At 42.9% G+C, this 15,705-nt stretch overlaps 2 protein-coding genes across 5 annotated transcripts in view; one reads left to right on the plus strand and one right to left on the minus strand.

Annotated features, from left to right (window-relative positions):
• LOC310745556 (uncharacterized protein) overlaps positions 1-15,705 on the minus strand; it is a 270,786-nt gene that overhangs the window by 242,062 nt on the left and 13,019 nt on the right. The window lies entirely within an intron of this gene.
• EOMES (eomesodermin) overlaps positions 11,839-15,705 on the plus strand; it is a 307,841-nt gene continuing 303,974 nt past the window's right edge. Inside the window, exon 1 of the mRNA XM_083578004.1 lies at positions 11,839-11,851. The gene's annotated coding sequence lies outside the window, so the exon portion shown is untranslated. The remainder of the gene's footprint in view (positions 11,852-15,705) is intronic.

Below are 15,705 nucleotides of genomic sequence, written 5' to 3' on the forward strand. Positions count from 1 at the left end.
TGAAGGCTAGTCATGATTTGGCTTGTACAGTGGTACCTCGGGTTACATACGCTTCAGGTTACAGACTCCACTAACCCAGAAATAGTACTTCAGGTTAAGAACTTTGCTTCAGGATGAGAACAGAAATCGTGCTCTGGCGGTGCGGCAGCAGCAGGAGGCCCCATTAGCTAAAGTGGTGCTTCAGGTTAAGAACAGTTTCAGCTTAAGAACGGACCTCCTGAACGAATTAAGTACTTAACCCGAGGTACCACTGTATACTGTTTGGGCAAGAGTGAATGAAGTAGGTTCGCATAAAAATGCAAATGAAACCGAATTCCTGCCCCCGCCCCTACATTTGACATCTCATAATGAGGTTCAACACCCTCCCACTTTCTCTTTTGCATTCCTTCAAACACAACCACATACGTTTTTCCCAGACACTCTCTCCAAAGAGCAACGTTTTAGATATTCGTATTCAGAACGTTGGCAAAACAACAACAAGCGGGGAACTCATCCATCAAACTGAATTATGCACTCACCTGATCCAGCAAGTGAGATCTGCATGCAAAAACAGGTTTGCGTACCTGCAGCTGATCCATATTGCATCCAGGGCAATAAAATGTTGCTCAGAATCACTCGGTTCAATTTCTCTGGGAATGCGTGAGTGAGTGACAGAGAGAAAAATGACTAGGGCTGGATTGTGGCCCCTGGTTGCTTTTCAACATTTCAAAAATAATATTAATGCAAAGTCATACTCTAACTTTTGTTTGATCTGCTTTTGGTTTAGAATTATAACCTGAAGTCATAAATTATATATCACTGATTTAAATTATATAATTATCAGCACCTTTCTGGCTACTAAAAGCTAGTCAATGTAAGGAGGCTATAAATTGCCAGGCCTTGCTTAGAGAAGTCTCACTGAAATGAATGAGCATGAATATGTTAGGGCCATTAATTTCAGAACATCTAACACTATATGTACAACTTCAAGTTAATAGCACACTAAATCTGGGCTTTGACAAACCACAAAAATAAGGGATGCACATTTATATCTCACTGATTACAGGGTTTTTTGGGCCCAGTTTATACTTTCAGCGCAGCTTAGATAACTATAGTCCATTTTCCCAATTAATTGCCAAGTTGGCTTGCATTTAGACAGAAAGGTATTTAATGCATACGATGCCATAAAAAGCTCAAACCTTAACAATAACCCAAAACACTGTGCTACAGTGCAATAATAAAGCCAGTAGGAAAACCAAGCAAGAAACTGAGCAGCCAGTAAACAGAAAAGGCATGGAGAAAAACTGTAAAACAGACACATTACTGGTGCATGGTACAGCTATTTTTTTCCGAAGCATGTTCAGCAATTGGGACAGGACAACTGAGAAGGCACTTTCTCCCAGAACCGCTCATCTCATCTCCAATGACAGAACAGTACCTTTAATGAAGTTCCCAGCAAACAGGCAGATTTTATAACCACACTACATATATAACTAAGGGATGCAGGTGGCACTGTAGTGTAAACCACTGAGCTTCTTGGGCTTGCCGATCAGAAGGTTGGCGGTTCAAATCCCCATGAGGGGGTGAGCTCCCGTTGCTCGGTCCCTGCTCCTGACAACCTAGCAGTTCAAAAGCACGTCAAAGTGCAAGTAGATAAAAAGGCAGGTGGGAAGGTAAACGGTGTTTCCGTGCACTGCTCTGGTTTTGCCAGAAGCGGCTTAGTCATGTTGGCCACATGACCCGGAAAAACTGTCTGAGAACAAACGTCAGCTCCCTCGGCCAGTAAAGCAAGATGAGCGCCGCAACCCCAGAGTTGTTCGCGAGTGGACCTAACGGTCAGGGGTCCCTTTACCTTTACATATATAACTATGTAGCACCAGTGGGCATCAGCCCAGCACTTCTTACAGTGCAAAGTAATACAATACAATAATTGTATTATTGTATTGTAAAATTTTGGGAATCTGGCACTGGGGTTCTTGCTATATTGAGGGCCTTGGCAATGGTTCAATGATGCCAACCTTCTGAGAGAACTTAGAAGCATATAACTAATCACCCCTAACGTTGAATGCCCATTTTTGCACTTGACTGAGTTCTGAACTATTACACCACCAGCAACCATAGTCAGTTTAAACGATGCCACCTCTCTATGTGAACATCCCCCCTCGAGCCTGTATAACCTTATTGCCACTGAATCTCAACAGCCATTCTGCCAATCAAACGCTGACAAAAGGCTTTGACCGAAAGTAGTAAAACACCTGTTTGAAGATAATCTTCGGGAGAGATTAGATAATCTTCAGGGGGGAAATTGCACCAGTTAGCCTGCTATTCATTCAAACTCAACTGGCTTTACAGCAAAAGCAGTGATTCAGCGATACATTCCCCCCCCCCCTTCCCGAAAGGTTCTTACTCCTGGCAAAGTCCTAGATGCACATGGTCAATTGCACATCAGATTTAGGTAGCTTGTGCATGATTTTCTCTGCTGGATACATAAATCGCTTTGCAGGAGATAAAAATCAGGAAGGGATTAGCCAGGGATGAATAAGTGATACAAACACACACACACACACACACACACACACACACACACACTCCTTCTGAATTTCTATGAGAAGCTCGATATATACACCCCTTCTCACATTACAGAACATTTGATGGAACTCGCTACTCGTGTGTGTGTGTGTGTGTGTGTGTGTGTACACACAATTAAAAATCAGGAAGGTTTGCTCCTGAGAAGGGAAGCTGACATGATCTATTGATCATGAGAACTGCTCTCCAGTCAAGTATCCACTTCTGTGGCAATGGATGTGCTTCTGAGACAAGGACGAACAATTCCCTCTAAGAGCATTGCTTGTGTTCGAGACAAAACAATACCTGTAACGTATCACTGAGGACCATTAATGTAACAAAGTACCTGGTAACATTTCACCAGAGGATAATGGGAGATTCCTGAGAGGAGCCGCCATGGAACGAAGGCAACTTTTCAAATCTATTTATCAACCACTCAATGTTCTGGTCTTTTAAACTCAAGGAAAAACAAATGGAATACAGGAAACAATGACAGGCAATCAATAGACAAAGACAAATAAATAGAGCTGAACGCAGACGTCTGATGCTGGTGCTGTGTGGCGCATAAAAGCAGCCCGGAACAATTTGAAACCGAATCAAGAACTAAGACCATTTGGCCCAAGACAGTTTGCTTCCAGACAAGCCTATTACATGTGCAGAAGCCAACTGGACTTGCAGCTGATGGTAACTTCAGCTAAGAGGGACAGGGACAGATCAGGCAGAGGTAAATGGCCAGGTGGCTCATGGGAAAGGCTGGAGGGGCTATCACTGTTCCCTGAACCTCACAACCCAGCAAGCAGCTGTTTCACTTTGCCTAATGGTAGGGCTGGCCCTGTTGCAAACTAAGCCTATGCGTATGAGGTTTATGCAAGCCATCTCTTTCTTCCTTGCTGCTCATTACGCCTAGAAGTGTCACCCAGGAAATGTGTTGCCACCTCTCGTTTCCTGCAAATCCTTTCTCAAAGCCCATGTTTTCCATGAAGTCTTTATCCCAGCTCCTTAGTCCCCGTTAGGACTGGGAAGATCGGTATATTTCCAGTCCATGATATAGCTTCACATGCACTTATTCATAAGTCTGTTCCATCCATGGGCTGTGAATCCTGGAAGATCTGCTGCCTGCTTTTCAAGTTTTTTTTCAACCTCGCCTAGGAGGATTGACTCCAACTACAAAAAGGCTGGGGAAGAGGGTTGCCTATGCTGTTTTGCAACTTTATTTTAGATCTTGTTGCAATTTATGTGGAAATGGTTCAGTTTGGTTGTGCATTTTTAAAATGTTTTAGTTATTGTTTATTACTACTTTTGTTATGCATTTTTTTTTCACATTCTAAGCCGCATTGAGCATGGTTTGAACTGTGGAAAGGCAGCACACACTCACCACCACCTCCTCCTCCTCCTGAAATAAATGAACTGCAGAAATGCTGCCCTGAACTCCCAACAAATTAGGAGCCCATTTTAGAAGTTTAGGAGGGTGTTCTAAACACTCAGGGAACACATATATCTTAGCACCTGACTTGATAGGCGGGTATATGTTAAGGGGAATGAGCTAAGCTGAGTAGTTAATAAGCATAACAATGAGCCAGACCTCACAGAGAATGTGCACACAATTCATCAATGAAGAGAGAACTCTGCACATTTCACAGGCAACATGCATTATCTTCAGCAGGCCTTGGAGAATGTTCACATTTAGGTGGAATTTTGTACTGGTCATTATGCATAATCCCCCTTAGGTCTTGGGGAATGTGCACGTCTTGGCTGTGTTTTGTAAATTCTACATAATCTCCAAAACGCCTTGGGGGGTGTACATTTTGTGCATTCTCTAGGCAATATGCACATTCTCCAGTCAGTATGTGTTGTCTCCAAGAAACATGCCTTTTTTTCTTATATGTGGTAGAGAAGTGTGTGATCTGGACCCCCTGGGCTGCTTCTGACCCACAGCCTAATCTTACAAGGCCTGCAACATACCCTGCACAAGGGGGGTATAAGATATAAAACATACAATTTGGGCAGTCTCATAGCGAGATGTTGAAATTGTAGCAAAGTCGTAGACATCAACACCAAAACATTCAAACACAGGAAAGAGAGTTAATTCACACAGAATATTTTTCTGTTTTGTTTTAATTTACATTGTGTTTGTTCTATTGTAGTCCAAATTTTTGCTCGTTCTAATCTTTACGGCTTTCCCATTTTATACTTAATGTAACATCAGTCAATGTCAGTTGTTGGGCAGTATAAAAAAAGACTGCTAATAAATAAATAAAGCAACCAATCCTAATCCGGTAATGCAGCTGTCATCACTGCTAACGGAATTTATCAAACGCAGATTCAAGGACTTTTAAATGATGAAGACAGAAGCCAACATATTTTAGACCAGTCCTGAGGCTGCTCTGCTATTAAAAGGGAAGAACTGAGTCCAACAGAGACCAAATTTAAGCTAGGGGAGGCTGGCACTGTGCCATTACATTGCTATTAATACCACTCAAATGCACTGAAAATGTACTGAATGGTACCTGATGATCTAGTGTGAGCAGATATTAGTGCTAGGTTAGGAATGCTACTCAGGCCCACTAAAGATATTGGAACTGTATGCTCTGTGCAGCAGCGCTAAGACGATTACTCTAAAACAGAGAGGGAAAACTTGAAAGAAATTTGGTATTTGTGTTTTCTCTTTTTTCTTTTCTTGCTGTATCAATTAAAAAAGAAAAAAGAAAGTCATACCAAGCAGCAATTAACACAAAATATTAAACTCTAGGGAAAGTAAGAGAGCCGTATTAAATCACAGCACAATACAGGATTAAAAGTATCAGATTTTAAAAGTCGCTGAGGATAAAAAAGTCTAGCACCAAAAAGACATTGAAACAGACAACAGGCAAGCCTCTCTGGGCAGATATGCCATAAACAAGGGGCCACTGCTGATAAGGCCCTGTTTTTTTGTAGGTACAAGGTATGCAATATCAAACCTTACGGAGGCACTCCGATAAGGTTTCCACTGATGATCTCAGGGCACCCACAAGGACATGCAACAAGAGGCAATCCTTCAGATACCATGGTCCCAAGCCATGACTCTGATGCTGATCTATCTAATCTTCTAATCTAATCTAACCCATCTAATCTTAGCGCAATCTTTTACATTGTTTTTAGCTCTACATTTAATGGTATACTTAACGTATTTTACTGTGTTTTATGTGCTGTGTTTTCTTCTTATCTTCTCTACCGGTCATTGACTGAAATAAAATATATACATTTCCACATCAGATTTTTTTAAAATCCCCATGAAAAATGTTAAGCATTTTGTTTCCAATTCCTAATTCACATGGGTTAATATGCAATTTTGCCTAATATACACATTAATGCAATGCCATTTCTCCAATACAGTGCATTTTGTATGGTTCTTTTCACTAATATATGCATTTTATTGACACTTCTGTACACATTATTGGCTAGAGAGCTACTTGCAAAATTTGGAGAAGTGGGAATTTCAAAGGCTGTTTCAGTTCTATTGATTCGGAAAGTGCAAATAAGGTGGGTTTGCTTTTAATTAAGAACTGAATTAAAAATCCCCCTTCCTTACTTAAGAGTAGACATGTACAGGATTGTGCTATAAATTTCTCACCAAAGTCATAGCTCTCCCCCTCCTTCCTTCCCAAATATAAAATCCGATGCAATAATATTTCTTGCCCTTCCTCACTTTGTTATTAAATCTTCCTTGAATTACTGTTCTGTATTTTTGCCTTGGGCCTTGAAACTGATGCATAGTGGTGTTTTGGCAGGGAAAGAATAATCTGCAATAGTTCTAACAATATAACTTCTAATTAAAAAATGGCTACATCTGCTAATTAATATGTTTCCAACAGAGAATCATATGTGCATATGCTCCGGCACTTAGAAATACCTGTCATTAAGATTGCAAGAGTTTCGATTCTATTTAATCCTCAGACAGAATCTAAACCTCCACAAGGACAGACAGCAAGGCGGGGGGGGGGGACTGGGCAATTATCTACAATAGCTCTCGATCCGATAACTGGGAGAACCCAGCATGGGGTGTAGGATATATGATATATTGCTGCATCTGCAACTAAGCACGACCAGGACTCATTTTAAAAAATTAAAAATTATGTGAGGGCATTTGTTCTTTTTAAGCATTTCCTGGACCAGAATGATTGGCTAAAAATGGAATATAACCATTCCTAAAGATTATGACATGAGTTAAGTATTGTGAATTTAGGAAAACTGTTCTGGTTGTCTCACCTCAGAAAGGGGATCGTAGAACTGGAAAATGTTCAGGAAAAGGACAACCAAAATGAGGTTGGAGCAACTCCCCAAGAACATAAAGTTGTTTGGGACTACAACTCGCTGAGGCTGCTGGGAGTTGTAGTCCCAAACATGTGTAGGGATACAAGGTTGCTGATGGCCTGTTTTAATGCTATCTCCAGAATCAGAGACAATATGCCTCTGAAGGCCCATTGGTAGGGAACAGCAGGGTCCTCATTTCCCACTTGTGGGAGTTTCCTGGGTGCATCTGGTTGGTAAAGGTAAAGGTAAAGGTAAAGGTAAAGGACCCCTGGACAGTTAAGTCCAGTCAAAGGTGACTATGGGGTTGCAGCGCTCATCTTGCTTTCAGGCCGAGGGAGCCGGCGTTTGTCCACAGACAGCTTTCCGGGTCATGTGGCCAATACGTCTAAACCGCTTCTGGCGCAACGGGACACCATGACGGAAACTAGAGCGCATAGAAGCACCGTTTGCCTTCCCGCCGCAGCGGTACCTATTTGTCTACTTGCACTTTGATGTGCTTTCGAACTGCTAGGTTGGCAGGAGCTGGGACAGAGCAACGGGAACTCACCCCGTCATGGGGATTCGAACCGCTGACCTTCTGATCGGCAAGCCCAAGAGGTTCAGTGGTTTAGACCACAGCGCCACCTGTGTCCCTAGTTGACTACATTGGAAAACAGGATGCTGGACTACATAGATCCAGCAGGGTTCTTCTTATGTTCTCAAGTGAAACTGCATAGCTTTAATTAAAGCAAAGAGTTCCAGCATACAACACCTGCATTCATCTGCTTGCCTGCTTGTTTTCAGGTTCAATTTGAAGCGCTAGTATTAACCTTGGAAGCTTTCAATGGCTTAGGTTCCAAACCTGCCCCCATACAAACCTGCCCATAGTTTAAGATTGGAAGCCCTACTATCTATCCCATTCATACATGATGTTAAGCAGGTGAGTACAAGAGGATAAGGCAAGCATCCCCAACCTTCGGCCCTCCAGATGTTTTGGACTACAATTCCCATCATCCCTGACCACTGGTCCTGTTAACTAGGGATCATGGGAGTTGTAGGCAAAAAACATCTGGAGGGCCACAGGTTGAGGGTGCCTGAGCTAAGGCTATCTCAGCTTTGGAACACCAGGGAATTCACCAGGTTTCCTCTTGTCCCCATCAGAAGGTAAGAGCTTCCCACTCCACACAAGGGACTCAGCTGCATCGGTAAAGAAAAACTGCTTTACATGCATTATAACAGATGGCGCTGTGGAGCCCCGTCTTTCTCCAACATGATTTCCCCTTATGAAGTTTAGAACGCATTTTCCTGAAATGCATTTTTGATACGTCTAGCTCAAGTCAAGGTGGCTTTTACAGAATGGTCTACCGTTTTACAGAGTTTATTGCTGGTTTTAATTATTGTTGTTTGTGAGGTTGTTTGAATGAATATGTAATTTGAATCGTGTGTGTGTGTGTGTGTATGTGTGTTTTTTAACTTTGGGTTGTAATCAATGCAAGTGCTACTCAAAGAAGCCCCACTGAAATGAATGAACCTAAGTTAGGGCTCACCCATGCTTCCACTTGTCCCCTGCCTAGAAAACACGGAGCTGTGCAGCTTTCCACTTGCCGTGCTAGTTTCGCAGGGAAAACCCACTCTTTAGAGCTAAATCGAAGCAAATGTCAAGTTCAAGAAAACAGAAATTGCCATTTGCTCCGAAAGAGTAATAAAGAGGGCAATGCAATGGGACGAGAGGAAGTGTGGATAACCCCTCTGTCGTGTCCATTAACTTCAATCAGTCTGCAACCCTATATAATTTATTTTTGGGGGGGTTACTTCATTGCAAGTTGCTTTGGTTGTTATTTTCACAGAGAAGTCTGATGCCATTATTAGCGATGTTTTGTTAAAGTAAACTAGCCAGGGACTCTCATCTCCTGCAATAAAAAAATGAAAGGAAGGAGCTAGTCAAAGCTGTAATCAGTTGTGCTTGCAGCAGCTGACTTTTCAACGCACCCACCCACCCGGTTTTACTGGCAACTGCAAATGGAGAACGGTGCACTTCATTAATGTCTTGATCCCTATTATGATCACATGGCATAAAGCTTATTGCAATTACCGTTCCTTGGTTGGCGGAAGCAACCACCATTTTAAATAGAGTCACTGAGTCAGACAGGGTTTCTAAATTATTCTTATTGACTATAATTTTCAATTAGAGCAAATAAAAGCATTAAATGACCTTTAACCTGGTTTTTGCTCTAACAGATGAGGGCTAAATTTATTGTGACAGGCCCTAATCACAGGCAGCGCTGCCTGTGATTCAATGGGTATCTCAGCCACTGAAGGCTGAGCTGGTTAGGCTGTTGTGTGTTCAGACCCAGAAACCTCCCCCCCTAAAGAAATTCACGCGTGACTCAAAGCAAAAGCACTCAGGGGCCGAAGGCCCCGTGAGGCAAAAGCCCCTCTAAAGGGGAGGAAAGGGCAAGGAAGGGGAAGGAGCAAAATTAACAAAGGAGGGCAAAGGAAATAAATTGGATTTGGGAGACAAGGGAAAATGGAAAGATATCACCAGGACAATCCGTCAAAGGTAAATCTCTCTCTCTCGGCTGCACAGAGGACATGCTGTTGCTGTTCCGAATGCACGCGCCGAAAGAGGAAGCTCTGGGTCACATGCATGGGTATATATAGGTCCCTCGATCCATTTGGACTGCGCCCCATTGGCCAGATTGAACCCAGCATCAAGGGACCTACCAATCGGGTGTTGTGGCTGACCAATCTTACCCACCCACAACACAGGAGTTCGGTTTCAAGGTCTCATCCCAACACGTGCCCTCTTTAAGGGAGGACACGATTTACGGGAGGAGGTCGTATTAGAGAGGAACACTTGCTAGTTTTGTAGGGAGTGGAGGCCTTTTCAGGCAACAAAACTGACACTGCTGTTGCACACAGCTTTACTATTGCCTCCAAAATAATTGTTCACACTGAATGCACCATTGGCCAGATTGAACCCAGCATCAAGGGACCTACCAATCGGGTGTTGTGGCTGACCAATCTTACCCACCCACAACACAGGAGTTCGGTTTCAAGGTCTCATCCCAACACGTGCCCTCTTTAAGGGAGGACACGATTTACGGGAGGAGGTCGTATTAGAGAGGAACACTTGCTAGTTTTGTAGGGAGTGGAGGCCTTTTCAGGCAACAAAACTGACACTGCTGTTGCACACAGCTTTACTATTGCCTCCAAAATAATTGTTCACACTGAATGCACCATTCTCCAAGCCTTAGGGGGAATGAGATGTCACGAGAGACACAGCACAGCTACAACCCATTAGCTTCTTAACTCCCTCGCAATGTCTGGCTCCATGACTGCCAATGTACAGCAATCATTGTTATGTTCTTGGACTCCAAAACCTATCAGCCCCAGCCTGCATGTCCAATGCTCAGGGATGATAAGATTTGTAGTCCAGCTACATCTGGAGGGCACTATGTTGGCTGTCCCTGGTCTACTTTATTTACCCCAGACATCACGTCATTGCACTGTATATTGTTGCAAGCTCCTCTAGCCAATCATACACTGCGTAGCACAACAATGCTGTCATGTTATGGCTTGTGTTAAACTTAAATATTGTCAGATAATGACAATGTCAGATAATGTATCATATAAGTTCCACTCTTACTGCTTGGTGTAGTGTGAATATGTATGTGTATTTTGGTGACTGTATTATTATATGGCAGGGGATTGCAACGTTAATGAGATTTTCATGACATACAGTGGTACCTCAGGTTACATACGCTTCAGTTTACAGACTCTGCTAACCCAGAAATAGTGCTTCAGGTTAAGACCTTTGCTTCAGGATGAGAACAGAAATCGTGCTCCAGCGGCGCGGCGGCAGCAGGAGGCCCCATTAGCTAAAGTGGTGCTTCAGGTTAAGAACAGTTTCAGGTTAAATACGGACCTCCGGAACGAATTAAGTACTTAACCTGAGGTACCACTGTATTGCATTTGTGTTGCATTAGATGTATTTTGGTGTCGTTTGTTTTGTGGTTCTGAGTTGTTCTACTGAGGAACATTGTTCAGAGGCATTTAATAACAGCTACTTAAAATGTGAGAATATTATTATTATTATTAGCAGTAGCATTCTTTGATTCTGAATGTGAAATTTGCGTTGCATTTCTTCTACTGCTTCTCTTTTTTTGTGGGTATAATGTTATTAGCGTCTAAATTATGATTCGGCTTCCACATGTGTCTCAAGGAAATTTACAAATATATCAGAAAAACAGCTAAAAATAGTTTTGATACGAGTGCAAAATAAAAATAAAACACAGATTTTTACAAGGAATGCAGAATGAGCACCTACAGCACCTAAGACCTTTCCCTCCAGCTGGAAATGCTTGTCAAAGCAAAAGTGTAATGTAAACATTGCATTTGTAAGTTGCTTACGGATTTCTGTTGAAATATATACAGTATACATTAAGTAATTAAATATATAAAACAATTCTCCTTGGGAAAGACATTGTATTAATGGGACACAAGCTATAGAGAAAAATGTACCATGTGTCAAGCTCTTTATAATACACACACAAACACACACACACACACTGGCAGCACTTTGTTCATTTTTAGTTGCTCAGCTGCACATTTTATGCACCTGTCACTTTTTGTTCATTTTGGGACATCGCACTGTACTGTATCATAGATATATAAAAGAAATGAAAATGCTCATCAAATAAAGAACAGGAAACAGAACCACAGGAAATATTTCCTGTCTGAGTAAACCCAGGCTTCCTGATAGCATTCCTGTATTGTGGCCAGGGTTGGTAGGAGGGCAATGCAACTAAGTGATAAGCCCACTGTACCAATGCCATGGGATACAGGAATGTGGGGAAGGGGACAATGGAGATGGGGAGCCGACAGGTGAGCCGCTAGAGGGAACAGCTGACTGGCTGCAGAAACCGTGGGTGGCAGGCCGGCTCTACCATTAAGCAAAGTGAGGCAACTGCCTTGAGTGGCTGATGTGAGGAGTCATGAAAAGGCAATCAATTGTTTACTTTCCCTGCCAGGGAGGGTGAGGGTATTGCCTCAGGCGGCAATACCGTTTGATCAGCCTTGGGTCTCATGCACCTTGACCTGCAGAGCACGGGAGCGCCATTTGCAGCTCTGCCTCAGACAACAAAATGTCTTGGACCAGCCTTGGTGGCCGTCATGCTTTTCTGGTAGTTTGGCAGGGGGGGGGGAGGAGTCTGGTGCTACAGGCAGCAGCGCCCGAAACATTTCCTCAGCCAGGAGCAAAGACTGAAACCCACTTGAAAAGAAAGGCAGAGTCGCGAGCAAGAGCCCATTCAGTAGAGTGTAGGGATTGGAAAAGGAAATGGGAACCAACTTAGAGGGCTTCCTGTAAGAGGCATATGGGGGGCCTCCTGAACTGCTTTCTCAGCAAACATGGAAGCATGAAGGAAAAGAGCAATAGGTGCTTCCTGACTTCTGAAATCTTGGACAACCAACTGGAGCATGCTGTGTGAAGAGGGTTCTTTTGAGGGCTGCAAGGTCACACAAACCCTACAACGTTGTCTATGTAGATTTTATAGGTGCCATGTTTTGTCATACTCCAGCATGGTGCAAAAACAAAAACCCACAATTTATGCAGGTTGAAGGGGGTGGAAATATGCAAATATGGGAAGGCTTGGTTTTCAATGGCTCTCACTGGTTTTTCAACAACCAAAGTGAACAATATGCAGTGGATAGAACCAATTTGGCAAGAATTGTCTAGTCAACTCCACCATTAGGCAGACAAACACAACTACCCCGGACAGCAGATGTTGAGGGGCAGCAGCAGCCCCCAGGCACCCCTCTCTGTTGCCATGTGCAGCCTCAGGGGCGGTGGAGGACACTAGGTGAACAAGTAAAGATTAGAGTGACAGTCCAGTCTGCTTCTGTACACAGAAAGGGGAGGAAGCACCATTTTGCCCTGAGTGCAGGCAGCAAAATGTCTTCAGCCGGCCCTGTGAAAGTCTCTAGTTTCATCCAGAAAAGCCATCGCTGCCTTTTGACTAATTCAGCACTGCATGTTCAGATGGAGTGTCAAAGAAAAACATTGCGCTGTCAGTGCCTACGGAATAGAAATTACTCACTTTATAATCTCCCGAATTTCTCAATTTGCATAAAAATAACGATGCTGTTACCAAGGTTTTCAGGCTGAAATACTAAGTTAGATAGTCCCGCTATATATTATGGCAGACTGATTATTGAATATAAGATGAGCTCTGAATGCACCCCATAAATTCAAATTTAGGAGAAATCCCTGTATACAAATTAGAGCGGAGCTTCACCTGTGCTTGGGAGTTTTTGCTTTTTACAAAGCCTGGGTTGCCACCTATGTAGCCATACTGAAATTATAGACAGCATGGGTGTGCATTAACAGCAAGATCCTGTGTAGGGGTTTGCTCAGAAGTAAGTCCCCCTGTGTTCTGCTTATTCCCAGGGAAACGTACCCTGAAATGCAGAAATGGATATGTTGCAACAATTTCTAAAAAATAGGTAGACACTCATCCAAAAGAGGTGCTGGAAGAAGAGATTCCTTAGGCCCAGAATGAATGAAAACATTTGACTGAAATGTATATATGTATGTATTTAAACTGTAATATTGTTGTGGTCAAAGGAATCCAGCCTCCTGTTCAGATTCCTTACCAAATGCCGATAAAAGAGGGGTTTTCATTTCCCGCAGCCTGTTTGATATACCACAGACATTCCCGCACATGACATTAGGGCACAGCGTTGAATGCACATTAATTTTAAACATGTTAAACTCGGTGCAGTACATCAATATCGACATCTGACATTTTATGTGACCCTCCTATGCAAAAGGAGAAAGTACTCGGAACATGAAAGAGCTTATTCTAATGGAAAAGCTTTTTAAGACATATCACTCAAAAATGCGCTATTTCTAGTGACAGTTTCAACTTCAGAACATGGCTCCTTATTCTCCAAGGCACTTCAAACACCTTATTCCTTTTGTTAGGCCAATATGCTGTGTGTGCTAATGACGACTCCTGTAACTGGCTGGAGACATTTTGCTGCAACTCCGCTTCCATCCCACAAGTACGTCCAAAGATGCATTTTAAAAAATAATTTAGAAAAAGCTTTGATGCAATACAGAGAAAGAGAATGCCGAAATACACCTCATTATTGTACACTTAAATAAGATCAAAATGCTAAAAATGGAAGACAAGCAGCTAAGAGTGCGAAAAATGACTCTTGGGGAATTGTTCCCTAACACTGCTCCCACCAACCTCATTCTGCATTGAGTATCTGGATTTGCCATCACTCCCAGCTTCAGCGAAAAGGTGGGTGTTATGTACTGAAGTTCTCACCCTGGGCCAGCAGGGGGATACTGTAGATAGTTCAGGTCCACATATGCAAATAAGGGATCGAAAGTGACGTTCAGTGATTGGATAGTTACAGAAAATGGTTACTGTTGCGTTCTAGTGGAGCTCTATATAAGCAGGTTGGCTGAACCCTTCAGTTCAGTTCTGTTCTGGCCTGTGAATAAACAAGAGCTGTTTGAAGAATCGCTGTGTCGTCTGATATGTTCACCCACAACTTAACAGTGGGGCTGCATATCAGAGCACATGGCTGACATGCAGAAGGTCCCGGGTTCACTCCACATCACGGCCAAAGAAAAGGAAAGGTAGCAGAAAACAGGTCTGCCTGAGACACCGGAAGAATGCAACCAATCAGAACAGACAAGCTAAGCTAAGAGGACAAATAAGCTGATTGTCAATATTTTGTGGGAGGGATCCCAACGCACAGTGGAAATTCAGGCTCGTGCAATTAAAGTGAATGAAGGCACTCTATCACCCTAGCGCAACATTTTATTTTTTTAAAGGATTTCCTGTGGTTATACACTAAGAAGTGCAGGGTGGACAAATGATAAATAGGAAAATGTATATACACTGGGAATGCTAACCAGGATGAATGTCCATTGTCATATAACGTCCCTGCAAAACAAATCAGGACGAATGCTCAATACAGAGCGGGCGCAACTTTGCACAAGCTTTGTGCAGGCAAATGAGGATGAATGCTCAAATAAGCAGGTTGTCTGGAGGCAACTTCTTATATTACAAAGAGGTGTGCAAAGAAAACTAGCCTAGAGCTGGTCGGTGCAAAAGCACTCTGACGGGAAAAGACCATCTCCACACACACTTGGTAGGGTGGACCTTCTTTAGTCCTTATCACAGAGCTTGACTACTCCAGTTACAGAAATGTGGGTGGTAACGACGACCCTGGAGCAATTATTGCCAATAGGGTTTTTGTTGTTGTTGTTGTTTAGTTCATTAAATTTATAACCTGTCTCTTCCATTTAAATAGCTCAAGGCAGCTTGCATCAAACAACCCACTCCAACGGTGCAAGCCTAAATTAAGACTACCAGCAGAAGCTATAAAGTGCCAAAGCCTGTCTAAAGAAAAACCTACAAATCTCTAGAAGCCCATCTCAAGAGAAGTAGCTTAGGCTTTAAAAAAAGCCTGCAGCAGGCCGTTTTTCACTGTGGGCTTCTCTAGAGGAGGCAACGTGATAGCACAGCCAGGGCCACAATTCGGAAGTCTTCCCACAAAGTAGTGCCTGTGGCGTTTGCCTATTCCTTGTGATTATGTTTGTACAGGGGGATGGAAATGGTTAATGTAGATTGACCAATGAGAAAGAGGCGGAGCCTACCTGGTTTTGAGGCTCAGCCCAGGGGTTTAACCATGGAGAGATAGAGGAGTGAGACAAAGGCAGTAAAAGTCGAACATAGTGGTTGTGACAGTTAAGAGTGAGAGACAGGGATAGAACTGAGAGAGAAGAGTGTGACAGTGTGAGATAGTGCCACATCTAGTTAAGGGCGCACATTTGAGAAACCGTTCTGAACATATTTAAAACTTGTT

Source organism: Podarcis filfolensis (assembly GCF_964270895.1).
Source record: "Podarcis filfolensis genome assembly, chromosome: 12".
NCBI classification, from domain to species: Eukaryota; Metazoa; Chordata; class Lepidosauria; order Squamata; family Lacertidae; genus Podarcis; species Podarcis filfolensis.